This window comes from Bubalus kerabau, chromosome 19, assembly GCF_029407905.1.
Source record: "Bubalus kerabau isolate K-KA32 ecotype Philippines breed swamp buffalo chromosome 19, PCC_UOA_SB_1v2, whole genome shotgun sequence".
NCBI lineage: Eukaryota > Metazoa > Chordata > Mammalia > Artiodactyla > Bovidae > Bubalus > Bubalus kerabau.
Window position 1 is genome coordinate 17,516,018 of NC_073642.1, and position 13,671 is coordinate 17,529,688.

Below are 13,671 nucleotides of genomic sequence, written 5' to 3' on the forward strand. Positions count from 1 at the left end.
GAGAATTCCATGACAGGAGTCTCAGGGGGTCGCAAAGAGTCAGACACAACTGAGCAACTCACACACACACACACACACACACACACACATACACACACACTATCCTGAAGAGCTGCATTGCTTTCCAGGGACACAACAGATAAGGTGAGACAGCCCCTGCTGCTCCCTACCTTGCTCTGTTTTGCAGAGTTGGCAGGCTGATGCAGACCCTTTAAGTCCTGGCTCCTGCCCATTGTTAGAACTGTGCTACTGAGGCCTGCCTCATACTCAGCATGTAGTCCTCCGCTCTGAGTCATTACCACTAAAACTTTGCCACAGAGGGTAACTAGACTTCTGTTCAGCAGGGGTTGGAGAGACCTGTACCAGTTAAATTCTTGGTGCCACAGTGGTCTTTTGTCCTGGCACCTTGGGATCACCAGCTGTGCATTTTAGGGTGTGTCTGATTCAAAGTCTTTTACTCTGCATTTCCTGCTGGTCATTGTTCTGCAACAGGTACGTTCTTGCACTCTATTTCCAAGACCTAAGTCCTGTGGTTGCCCTGATCCTGGCTGGCATATGAAGGGGTGGACTGATCATTGAGAAAACATCAAGGAAGCACTGGCTGAGTAGCCATGTTTGGTCAGACAGTGGAGGGTGTGAAGGTAACTGAAATTCAAGTTCACCTGGGATCACATTCCCCACAGTTGAACCATGATCCCCTATACCATCTCCAAGTTATCCTTTAAATTTTTGATTGTACCAACTCCTACTATACATCTTTCTATGTCTCTATTTCTCCTTGCTAAGAATACACCTTATAGGGAATTCCCTGGTGGTCTTATGGGTAAGAATATGCCTTCCAGTGCAGGGGACTTGGGTTTGATCCCTGGTCTGGGAAGATTACACATGCCATGGAGCAACTGATCTGCAACTACTCAGCCCGTGTGCTGCAACTAGCTACCGCGTGCCCTAGAACCAGTGCTCAGCAGCAAGAGAAGCCGCTGCAATGAGAAGCCCGCGCACTGCAACTTGAGAATAGCCCCTGCTCGCCACAACTAGAGAAAACCCGTGGACAGCAAAGCACAGCAAGGAAGACCTAGCACAGCCCAAAATAAACAAATACATGAAACTCGACAGATGTCAGTGTAATCACTGAAAATACAAAAATGTATGTCACATTCCTGCTCTTCCAGTGTTCTTACTCTAGTGGGATGAGCAGATGAAGGAAGTTTGGAGTAGGTGTTCCTATTCAAATATCTACGTGTGTGCTGCTAAGTCGCTTCAGTTGTGTCCAGCTCTTTTCGACCCCATGGACCATAGTCTGCCAGGCTCTCCTCTGTCCATGGAATTCTCCAGGCAAGAATACTGGAGTGGGAAGCCATTCCCTTCTCCAGGGGATCTTCTCCACCCAGGGATCAAACCTGGGTCTACTGAATTGCAGGCAGATTCTTTTTTTTTTTTTTAATTTTTAATTGAAGGATAATTGGTTTACAGAATTTTGCTGTTTTGGGGGACACATGTACACCCATGGCTGATTCATGTCAATGTATGGCAAAAACCACTACGATATTGTAAAGTAATTAGCCTCCAACTAAAATAAATAAATTAATTAAAAAAAATAACTCAACATGAATCAGCCATAGGTAGGAGAGGGGAGGAGAGGGTGAGATGTATGGAAAGAGTAACATGGAAACTTACATTACCATATGTAATATAGATAGCTAACAGGAATTTGCTGTTTAGCTCAGGAAACTCAAAAAGGGGCTCTGTATCAACCTAGAGGGCTGGGGTGGGGAGGGAGATGGGAGCGAGGTTCAAAAGGGCGCAGGCAGATTCTTTACCATCTGAGCCATCAGTTGTTGTTTGGTCGCCCAGTTGTGTCCGACTCCTTGCGACCCCATGGACTGCAGCACGCCAGGGAAGCCCTTCAGTGTCCACAGGGGCCTATTAATAACAGGAGAAGGAGCTGGGGCCAGTGTTAGCAATACTGTTCTCTTAACTGAGAAGGAAAACAACAGTATGAGTATGGTGATGAATGCCAGCTGCCTGCCCTCCTCCGTGTTAGGAGACAATGAGGGTGCTGACTCGCAGCTTCTGAAAAGTCAGAAGTTCATTTCTTCACTCGATCAGCAGGATCCAGGGCAGGCTAGCTTATCGGAGGCACTCAGTAACTTTGACTGATAAATGACCAAGTGTTGGATGGTGGTGAACTGGAGAGCAAGTGCCCTGTTTAAAGGGATCAACTGCAACTCAGCTCCAGTCCATTTTGTAAGGTAGGAATGTGGGCCCAGTGTTAGCAGATTTTCTGATTTTTTTTTTTCCTCCAAGAAAAGCCAGAGATCTTGATTTTTCTTTCTTAGGTGAAATCTCCAGGTTAAAAAATATTGACAAAATTAAAATACGCAAGCCATACAGAGGGGATGGGACAAAGAAATTTATCTGGAGGCCAGATGTAGCTTGCAGACTATTTCCAGGCTCTGCAGAGATACCTCTGCAACTAAAGCACCAGCAAGAGAGGTAAGAATAGGAGTCCCCACACCAACTTGGGGTGGGGAGCCTTGATCAGGATTGAGAGAAGCCAAGATCATATCTGGGTCAGAGACCACCCACAAGAAAAATGGATCTTTTTGTATTATTTGTGGGTTTTTTTTTTTTTTTTGCCTTTTTTCTACTTTAAGCCCCATTTTCAAGGCAAAAGACACCAAAGAAGCATTCAAAAAATGCATTTTCTTATGATTTCAGCGGCAGGCTTATGTGTCTCTGCCCTGAGCAGCCGCTGCCAGGCTCAGGTCACGTCCAGATATGTTCCTGTTGTTGTTGTTCAGTTGCTAAGTCGTGTCTGACTCTTTGTGACCCCATGGACTGTAGCAAACCAGGCCTCCCTGTCCTTCACTATTTCCCGGAGTTTGCTCAAACTCATGTCCATTGAGTTGTTGATGCCATCCAACCATCTCATCCTCTGTTGCCCCCTTCTCCTCCTGCATTCATTCTTTCCCAGCATCAGGGTCTTTTCCAGTAAGTTGGCTCTTTGCATCAGGTGGTTAAAGTGTTGGAGCTTCAGCTTGAGCACCAATTCTTCCAATGAATATTCAGGGTTGACTTCCTTTAAGATTTACTGGTTTGATCTTCTTGCTGTCGAAGGGTTCACATTTCTGTAGCATTTTGTAACACTCCTCACAAAGAAGGAGATACTTAGAGGTGGTGTCCACAGTGCCAAGGCAGCAGGAAGAAAACCATAAAAATACAAGCTGGTCCTGCTTCCAGAGCCCTTAAGTACTGAGCCCAGAGTGTGGATCAGCTCCAAGTGGTGAAACCAAGTAGCGTGTGAAGAGCAGGCTGGTAATGGGATGTTGGCTGGCCAGGCTCTGGCTGGCTGCCTCGAGGGAACTATATTTACACCAGCCTCCATCAGGCAAGCTCTGCAGTGCCACAGGACAAACTGTGGGGGGTGTCTGAGGTCACTGGTCCTTAGCTGGGTTCACAGGAAGGAGCGCTTGTGCCTTCTGCTTAGCATCAACCATCTGCAGGAAAGAGGGACACGGAGCCTGTGTCCAGCCTGCAGGTTCAAGAATGGAAATCAATGCAGTGCCAATATTCTGGGTTTAAGAAAGCTGATGACACTGTTGGGATCTTCCTGAATGCAATGCTATGTTAAATTCAGACAGTGTGTGACTTAGAATGGCACAGCCCAGGGATGAAGGAGGTGTTCAAATTTGTCTTCTCTTACTGCCTAGGAAAAGGGCAACAAAGAAGGTGCAGTTCTCTGTGTTCTCAGTCTGCAAGTGCTGCAGAGATATCTTCATCTGGGGATGGGGGCAGTGGAATAAGGGCCCCCAGGGACGGCTCCTTTGACTGGGTTTGGTGAGGATGACAAGTTTTCAGTTAATGTGTTGGTCTGACACCATCAAGGAGGGAAGACCCTGACGTTGATTCCCATCTTGATGATGACTTCTTGGGAGCTAATCTTAGATGCTCAACGATTTCCACCCTTTTCTGCCTCAGTGCCTCAGAATCTGACAGTTTTCATTACTAAGGTGCTGAGCACAGGATCGCCCAGTGATTCTGCAATGTTAGAGGAAAAAAGGACCATATTTAGTGCTCACCACATAGCAGGACTTGTGGTTGCCATGGCATATGGCATCACTTGTCTCTAATCTGCTCAGTGGTCTTTGGAAGTAATTGTTATTAATCCCATTTTACAGTGGAGGAAACTGAGGCTCACAGAGCTTAGACATGCTTTCATTGTAGTGACAATATTGAATTTTACCAATCCCAGAAAATAGCAAAGATTCAAGAAAGCCTCTTGAAAGCTCTGCCTTGTCTCTGATTTACTGTCTGATCAGGACACCTCCCCCCAAGTCAGGTGGTGCTGTGGTAAAAAAATCCACTTGCCTTATTCTGGGAATATTAATAAAAACTATAATTATTTGAAAAAAATAATTTGTGTCTCTTGACTACTAAATGCAGTGGGGGATTCTGAACTGGATGGTTTTACTTTAAAGGATATTATAAGGATAATTGATGAAACTTGAATTTGGTCTGAAGATCAAGTAACGGTAATGAGCGATCTTAACTTCCTGATTTTGAAAATTCTATTATGGCTATGTGGGAGAGTGTACTTTTGTCTAGGAAACTCAACACAAAAGAATTTGGAGAGGATGGGGCTTTTGATCAGCAACTTATCCTTGAATGGTTTAGGAAAAAACTGTACTTGCAACTTTTCTGTAAGTCTGTGATTTTTTTCCAGATAAAACATTATTTAAAAAATTTACAAAAAAAAAATTACAAAGAAGAAAGCATGAGGCCCTGTATATAAGACATCTGACACTGAGTTAGAACTGCAGACACACAGTCACTTCAGTTTCATCCGTCTGTACTTTGGGGCTTCCCAGTTGGTACTAGTGTTAAAGAACCTGCCTGCCAATGCAGGTTAGATATAAGAGATGCGGGTTGGAAAGATCCCCTGGAGGAGGCCACGACCACCCACTCCAGTATTCTTGCCTGGAGAATCCCATGGACAGAGGAGCCTGGCAGGCTGCAGTCCGTGGGGTTGCACAGAGTTGGACAGGACTGTAGCGCCTTAGCACGTCCTCATGCACAACTTCCTCATTTCCCTTCCTTATTTACACTCTCATCCCAGCAAACAAAGCCCACATTCCCTAGTCTGACTTTGACAGTTCTGCATCATCATTCCTCAATCTATTTTTCCAGTCTTTTTTCCCCCATGTATCTTGGACATCCTTGCTCATCTCCATCTTGCTATTTTTTTTTTTTTTGGCCTCATGTGGGGTCTTAGATCCCCAACCAGGGATAGAACCCAAGCCTCCTGCATTGGAAGCACAGAATCTTAGCCACTGGACCACCAGGGAAGTCCCATCCATCTCTCTATTTCTGCTCCTAACCCTGCCCTCCTGGGAAGCCCTCGCCACTCATCCTCATTGGTCAAAAGCTTCTATCCTCTAAGGTTGTGTTCCAGGGTCACCTCCTCAGGGATGACTTTCAGATCTGGATAATCACACCCTGGAAGTGAAAGTTGCTCAGTCATGTCTGATTCTTTGTGACCCAATGGCCTATACAGTCCATGGAATTCTCTAGGCCAGAATACTGGAGTGGGTAGCCTTTCCCTTCTCCAGGAGACCTTCCCAACCCAGGGATCAAACCCAGGTCTCTCTCCTGCATTGCACACAGATTCTTTACCAGCTGAGCCACCGGGAAAACCCAAGAATACTGGAGTAGGCAGCCTATCTGTTCTCCAGTGGATCTTTCCGACCCAGGAATCAAACCAGGGTCTCCTGCATTGTAGGAGGATTCTTTACCAACTGAGCTATCAGGGAAGCCCCAATCACACCCTGAGTGGGTTCTAATACTCTGACCACTTGAACCTTTTGACAGACATTTAACTATTTGCGTTGGTCTTTGAAGATTTTGGGCTTCCCTGATGGCTCATATGGTAAAGAATCCACCTGCAATGTGGGAGACCTGAGTTTGATCCCTGGGTCAGGAAGATTCCCTGGAGAAGGGAATGGCAACCCACTCCAGTATTCTTTACTGGAGAATCCCATGGACAGAGGATCCTGGCAGGCTATTAGAATATAGAAGTTCTATTAAGGGTGGAATTGTTTATCTTATTCACTGCTGAACCTCAGAACCCAAGAACACCAGCACATAGTACATACTCAATAAATATTTATGAGTTTTGCATAAATGTCATACAGTTCATTGCATGTCTCACAGCAAGAAGCATAATGCTTGGCAGATGGGTGCTTAGAACATGTGTGTCTAACAAAGTAATGGATGGATGGATGGATGGATGAACTGTTCAGTATGAACATCACCAGTTACCATGGATAGACTGGTGTCTCTGCTGCAGGAAGATAAGGTGGATCAGGAACCACACTTCCTTGGTAGCACTAGGATATTGACTATCAGGTTCCTACAGAAGGGTTGGTAGAATTTGTGGCTGAGATGACAGCCCTCATTGCAGTATTTATGGGACTCTCACATACCCTCCCTGGCTGGGTTTCCATAGAAGTCATATGTACATGATTAATTTCCTCTCCTTGAATAAGGCATCATCTGGCCTTAGCGCTGGCCTACCTGAAGAGACATCGATCCCACAGGACCATAGAGGGTGAGAGGATGAGCAGGCGAGTTTAATGGGTCTATCAGTTTCCCCCAGGGCCAAGGTCAGGATAGAAGACTTTTAATATTAGAATCTGACACGGGGCCCTGATGCGGTTGTCAGAAAGTCATCTCTGTGGAAAATGGCAAACTGATTAAATATAGGTGAATTAAAGGGACAAGAATTTGGATTTTTGAGCACCTGTCATCTTGAGTGCTATGACAGACTCTTCACATACATTCTCACAAAAACGTTATAAGCCAGCAATAAGCTATGAGCTGTGCGACCAGCTCCTAACCTCAGGCATTTTGTCCATACTTACTGTCCCCACTTTCTCACCTCCTAGTATTTCCTTTGCTCCTTCTAATCAGGTTTTGCCCTCCATGGCTTTCTTATTCAGTTTTTATTAAAGTCACCAATGATGAAACTTAGCAAGCTAATGCCCCTGCTTTATGTAACTCCATTTCTCAGCTGCATTGGACCCAGGCAACAACTTCCTTTTTGAAATCCCTTCTTCGTATGCTTCTCACTATCTCACTGGACATTTCTTCTCAGCCTTTGCTGGCTCCTCCCTTTGTCCCTAAATTCTAAATATTGGAAACACCCTCTCCAGTATCATTCTCTCCCCAAGGGATCTTATCCAGCCCCATCTGTTTATTGATGACTGCTAAGTTTATTTCTTCTACCCAGGCATCTCCCTTGAGATATAGACTTACATATTCAATTGCTACTTGACATTTCTTCCTGGACGTTGAATTGATGTCTAAAACTCAACATGGCCAGAACAAAGTATTGGTTTCCACATTGTTTCTGATACCCCTCCAACAGGGAGTAAGGAAAGTGTTTGATCAGCTTTCACCACTTCTTTCCTGCTTATCTTCTTCCCTGCTGCTCACACTGTCTATTTTCCCCCACACTGTGTGCAGTATGCATAACTTCCCCAACCTGGAATTGAACTTGTGCCCCAGCACTGGAAGCACAGAGCCCTAACCACTGGACCTCCAGGGAAGACCCCCTTTTGCTCATTCAGTCGAGGGCTGTGCACTCTAAACTTCAGAATCCTGGAAGTGACATAGAGATTTGCTACTTTAATGCCTTTATTTTACAGATGAGGAAACTGAGACCCAGAGAGGGGCACTGATGGGGTCAACGTCCTACAGTTAATTTAAGAGCTGAGACTGGAAACAAGGTTTTCTGGCTTGTTTTATGACTTAGCGACTAAGCAACAACAGCAACAAGTTTTCATTTTACTGACATTGTATTTTTCACTTTCTCTGTTGAGCACCTGCAGTGAGAGAAACCATGATCTTTGACTGCTTACTTGTTTAGGTGTCTTTTGTCCTCACTCACAGTTTTCTGTCTTTCTGTCCTCACTCACAGCCCCGCCAATTTCCAAACTTGACCTTACTGTGTAGAATCCTGCAGTCTAGATCAGAGATGATAACCATCATGTGCAGTCATTTCCTCAGCAGGGTCCAAAGCAGACATCATTAATCAATCACGATACTTTATCCTGTTGAGCCCTGATACAGCCTCAGAAGCCTTTGCGATATGTTGCTCTAGGCGGCTGCTATCAACTGATTGGAGCTGACTTTGAAGATGAGACCTACTTGTTATTCATTGCGTGAATCTTTTCCTTTCTTTGATTTCAAACACAATCCATTAGTGTCTGGTCTTGTGTTTCACCCTGGATTTGTCTTTGGATGCTAGGTAATTTAACGTGTTAGAAAAGTTCTAGTGAGACGTTACATTTTAGCAGCAATATTTGGAAACAATGCTGACCCAAAGATATAGCATTTTAGTGGTAGAAGTGTGAAGTCCTGAGACAGATGTTCTCTCTCCAGTTACATCAGGCAGACGTATGGCCTCTGAGTCCAAGTTCAATGCAACTCACCAGCAGGGTGACTTTGGATGAGTCACTCCATCTCTCTGAGCTCCACTTTCTTCATCTACTAAATGTGAATGACAGTTTCTGTGTTGTGCTACGTCATATCCAACTCTTTGTGACTCTATGGACTGTAGCCCAACAGGCTCCTCTGTTCATGGGATTCTCCATGCATGAATACTGGAGGGGTTGCCATGCCCTCTTCCAGGGGATCTTCCCCACTCAGGGATCAAACCTGCATCTCCTGCATTGCAGGCACATTCTTTACTGCTGAGCCACCAGAGAAGCCTGAATAACAGTTTATAGAAACTATTATGGCTGGTGTAGAAGGCTTAGATTCAAAAGTGACCCATCCCAGGAAGTCATTAGCTTTTCCAAGTCTCTCAGGCCACCTGGATGCTGGCCAAGACATGGTGCTATAGCAAAAGCACAGCTTTTTGAGCCTCAGATAGACCTGAGTTCAGTCTTGCATCTGCCACCAAATACTTGTATAATGACCTTGAGCAAGTGACTCAGCCTGAGACGTCATTGAACTTCACAGTGTCCATAAAAAGTTTCAGTGCATAGTGGCTGGCATGCAGTAGATCCATAACCAATAAATGAATAAATAATGATTGAATGAATAAATACAATCCAAATAATATTTACTGAGCATCTACAACAGGCCTGGAATGGTGTTGGTGATAAGGCAATAAATAAGCCAGATAGAAGAAGATCCTGTCCTCATGGAACTTACGAGGCTTATCTTGATGATTTGGGGATGGTCTCTCCCAGGCTGAAACAGAACTCATGCCTTACTTAGGGCTTCAAATTCTCCCAGCATGCTCTGCCCTGGGGTAGGTACCACATCCGGGAGAGAAAAAGCGTGATGTCCACTTTTCCTCTGAAGTACACTATCACAGAAGGGTGGAGGAATTCACCCTGATTCCCTAGGGCTGCACTGAGGCTGGGCTGCCGAGGCACCAGCCTAGTCTGGCTAGAAGCCCAGGCCCAGGAGGCCATGTTACATCCGTGCACAACTTTGGCTGTTTCTCGGCTTCCTTGGAAGCACATGGTGCCGGGAGTTTCTGCCAACTCATAATCCACTGAAGCAAAGGGCAGAACTTCCCAGGAATGGCTGTAATTTCTTGGTGGGTAGTTGAATTGTATGGTGACAGAGCAAGGTTCTGCGGAACGAATATCATGTCAATGCTATTTAATAACATGGTAACCGCTGACCATTTAATTACATGGTAATTGTCACTTAGTGGCTGGGTAATTGCATGGTAAGTACCATCTAATTTCAGGGTAAAGGGTAAATACATGATTATTTCAGGCTCCTTAGGCACAGTATAGGTCACTCAGGAATTAGGTTTGGATTGACTAAGTATAAATTACCTAGAAATCTGTTCTTGGGTGATTACTCCTGTCATCCTTGCTGACAAAGCTCCTAATGGTTACCATACAATTAAACAGAGATTCTGGGGTCCCAGGAACTTAAAGAGACACTGAATCACTTAAAATCAATCATTGTCTGCTGTACAAGAGATGTTGCTTGATTAGAAAGGAGATGGAGGGAAGGGTGCTTAAAATTCTACCCGTTTCTAATTGGCAGCAGAATTTTCTTCATTTGAGGTGGGCGATTCAACACTTGGTGCTGAAACTTGGGACCAATGACATCAGAAGATATAAATCCAATGTGCACTTCCGGGGCCTCTGTGTTGGTCATAGCTGGTGGTGCTGCACAGTGGGGAGAATGAAAGTACAAGCTTTGGGGTCAGTCCATGGGGTCAGTCCATGGGGTCAGTACATTCTGGTGGTACCACTCGTTCAATGAGCAGGTGACTTAAGCTTTCTAAGTCTCACTTTCCCTGTCTTTGAGGTTGTGATGATAAAACTTACACTGCAGGGTATTGGTTTGCTGAGATGGTATATGCATAAAATAAGAAGTGGGAGTTCGTGCTCAGTGAAGTGCAGCTCTTATTTCTCAGGGAATATGCAGGGCAGTGCGGGATAAGCAATTCCCGTGTTACTGTGAACATTCCATAGACGTTTGGAAATGACTGCATCATAGACCATCAAATAGACGTGGCAGAAACAAAACTGCTGTTGCCAGCTGCGGTGCCTGCCCAGGGTCTCTTAATGAGCTTCTTGCTAATTGCACTGGCTACCTGCACTCCATGAGTGAAGTCGCTCAGTCGTGTCCGACTCTCTGCAACCCCGTGGACTGTAGCCCACCAGGCTCCTCCGTACATGGGATTCTCCAGGCAAGAATACTGGAGTGGGTTGCCATTTCCTTCTCCAGGGGATCTTCCCAACCCAGAGATCGAACCCAGGTCTCCCACATTGCAGGCAGACGCTTTAACCTCTGAGCCACCAGGGAAGCCCTGCACCGTGCCATGAACCTACGATTTTGGAAGGCATAGCAATCAGTGACCCTGCCTCCACACTTTGGATACCTCGGGCTCTCAAGTGTAAACAAACAAGTGGTTGGAGGCAGAGAATCAGGCCGCCAAACAGCTCATCTGAGATTGCATCTAGATTTATGATCCTACAAGACAGAACTATCCAGCCAATAGGAGGATTAACCGATAAAGATTTAAAAAACCCTCCCTAAGTAAAAATAACAAACCATTCTCCAGGAGACCTCCTGAGTCCTCATTGCATTTACATGCTGCAAGTGAGGTCAGGTTTATTTTTATAGATTTTGAGTCATTTGCTCCCATAACCCTTCTCATTCATGTAACAACCCTGTCTGCTTGGTTACCTGTGGTGTTCTGCATACTTGCCCTTCTGTCTCCCAACTGGACTATGTGGAAGACGCCATTACTAAGGGCTAGTGGTCCCCAGGAGCTGACTGTCCATGGCACCTTGGCGGACAATTCTGATGTGTGGTGTAGCATCTCAATGGTTTATCTTGCTATCAGGGATGGTAATGCTCTGGGGTACAGTCACAGAAAAAGAGTATTTCCTAAGATAAAAATAAGCAATGGAAAGCTTCCTTTATTGTTTTTTTTTTTTTTCTCTACCGCACAGGCATTTGCTAAGACTTTCAACAAACTTTCTTGTTTAATCATCACAGTGCATTTATGAGGCTGGCCTTGTCATCCCCATTTCTCTAGGCCACCTGAAACCTAGAGCGGTCCCCTGACTCAATTAGGAGCCTCATGGCTAAGAAAGGGAGGGTAGGGATGCAGACCAAACCCTGTGGTTGTTGTTCAGTTGCTAAGTTGTGTCCAAGTCTTTGTGACCCCATGGACTGTAGCACGCCCGGCTCCCCTGCCCTCCACTATCCCCCGGAGTTTCCTCAAATTAATGTCCATTGAGTTGGTGATGCTATCTAACCATTTCATCCTCTGCTACCCTCTTCTCCTTTTGCTTTCAATCTTTCCCAGCATCAGGGTCTTTTCCAATGAGTCGACTCTTCGAATCAGGTCGCCAAAGCATTGGAGCTTCCGCTTCAGCAACAGTCCTTTGATGAATATTCAGGGTTTATTTCCTTTAGGATTGACTGGTTTGATCCCCTTGCAGTCCAAACCCTGAGTCCAGTACTATTCCAGTCCACTGGGCACATATGCAGGGGTGGGTGATGAGTCAGTTTAGCTCCGGAGCACCATCTTTTTGGGGTGATGGGTTAAGTGGTCCCCTATATTTGCACACTGAAGGAGCCCAGAAAAGGCTGGGAGTTTCACCTTGGTTACTCTTCCATCCAAGAGTTATCAAAATCTGTATTAAGGGAAACATGTCAGGAGGCTTGCCTGAGGATATGCCTGTTATCATCATCTAGATGAGAGTGGTTTTTAAAACTGGCTCAACACCAGAAATGTCCAGTGACTCAGATTCCCAGGGGTGGGGCCCAGTCATCTGTCTTTTTTTTGCCACACTGCACGGCATGTGGGATCTTAGTTCCCCCAGCAGGGATAGAATCTTTGTCCCCTGCTGCGGGGCGTGGAGTTCTAACTACTGGACCACCAGGGAAGTCCCCCAGGTGTATCTTTTTGAAGGTGATTCCCAGGTGATTCTGATGTATCTAATCTGTGGGTTAGCATTGTAGATTTAATAAATCTACAAGAGATAAAATATTGCAGATTTTATCTCTGGATTACGTTTCATCATTGGAAGCTGTAAACCAATTGACATCTATTTAGCTTTGAAAATCACAGCTTTTACCATCCTACATAGTCATTGGTTAAAAATCAAAGACGTTGTAAACTACAGCCCTGTATAATTTAGAACTAGACAGTGTGTTTATGGGATGAAGGATTTTGCTAAGGACATAAATTCAGTAATCAGACAAGTCTCTTAATTAACTTTCTCTTAGGCTTTAGTATCAGAAATAGCATTGCTTCTCCTGATAACTATTCTTCCTTCTGTGCATGTGGAAATTGTGCTGTGTAACTGATGGAGCTTCTTTCTTTAAATTGGTCACTAGGAATCCCAGAACAAAATTTACATCCCTTTAGCAAACCATAAAGAATTTTATATGTTTTATTTCTAACTTTACTTCTGGATTCTTTTTTCCCCCTGTGTTTTTCTTTCTTTCTTAAAATCCCCATGTTGCCTCACTGTATATATATAGTCTGTATTTGTTCACTCACTAAATGGAGCTTCCTTTTGCACTTTTGTTTATATATATATAATCTATAGTCTGCGTTTGTTCACTCATTAAATGGAGCTTCCTTTTGCATTTTTGCTTTTCAGAAATTAGGGTAGGCCCTACAATTAATGCACATATTTTATATGATAGTATATTCATTTCCCAGGGCTGCCAATAGAAAGTACCCAAAACTAGGTGACTTGAAAAGACAGAAATTGAGACTTCTCTGGTAGTCTAGAGGTTAAGAATCCACCTGCCAGTGCAGGGGACATGGGTTCAATCCTTGGTCCCGGAACTAAGATTCCACATGCCGTGGGGCAACTAAGCCCCTGAGCTGCAAGTCCTGAAGCCCTTGAGCTCTAGAGCCCATGCTCCGCAACAAGAGAAGTTCCCACAATGAGAAGCCTGCATGCCACAACTGGAGAGTGTCCCCGACACACTACAGCTAGAGAAGGCTCTTGCACAGCAACGAAGACCCAGCTAGCCATAAATAAATAAACTTTTAAAAAAGACAGAAATGTATTGTCTCACAGTTCTGGAGGTTAGAAGTCCAAAATCAAGGTGCTGGCAGGGCCATTCTCTCTGATGGCTCTAGAAGAAGAATCCTTC

General features: G+C 44.8%; 1 long non-coding RNA gene across 2 annotated transcripts in view; it reads left to right on the plus strand.

Annotated features, from left to right (window-relative positions):
• The window catches only part of LOC129634096 (uncharacterized), a 29,217-nt gene that overhangs the window by 8,806 nt on the left and 6,740 nt on the right, over nt 1-13,671 (plus strand). The window contains exons 2-3 of one of the 2 annotated variants that reach the window (XR_008705418.1): nt 345-492; nt 843-1,090. This is a non-coding gene — a long non-coding RNA (uncharacterized LOC129634096). Of the gene's footprint in view, nt 1-344; nt 493-842; nt 1,091-13,671 lie in introns of those variants that run through there. The other variant, XR_008705419.1, reaches the window with a different exon arrangement.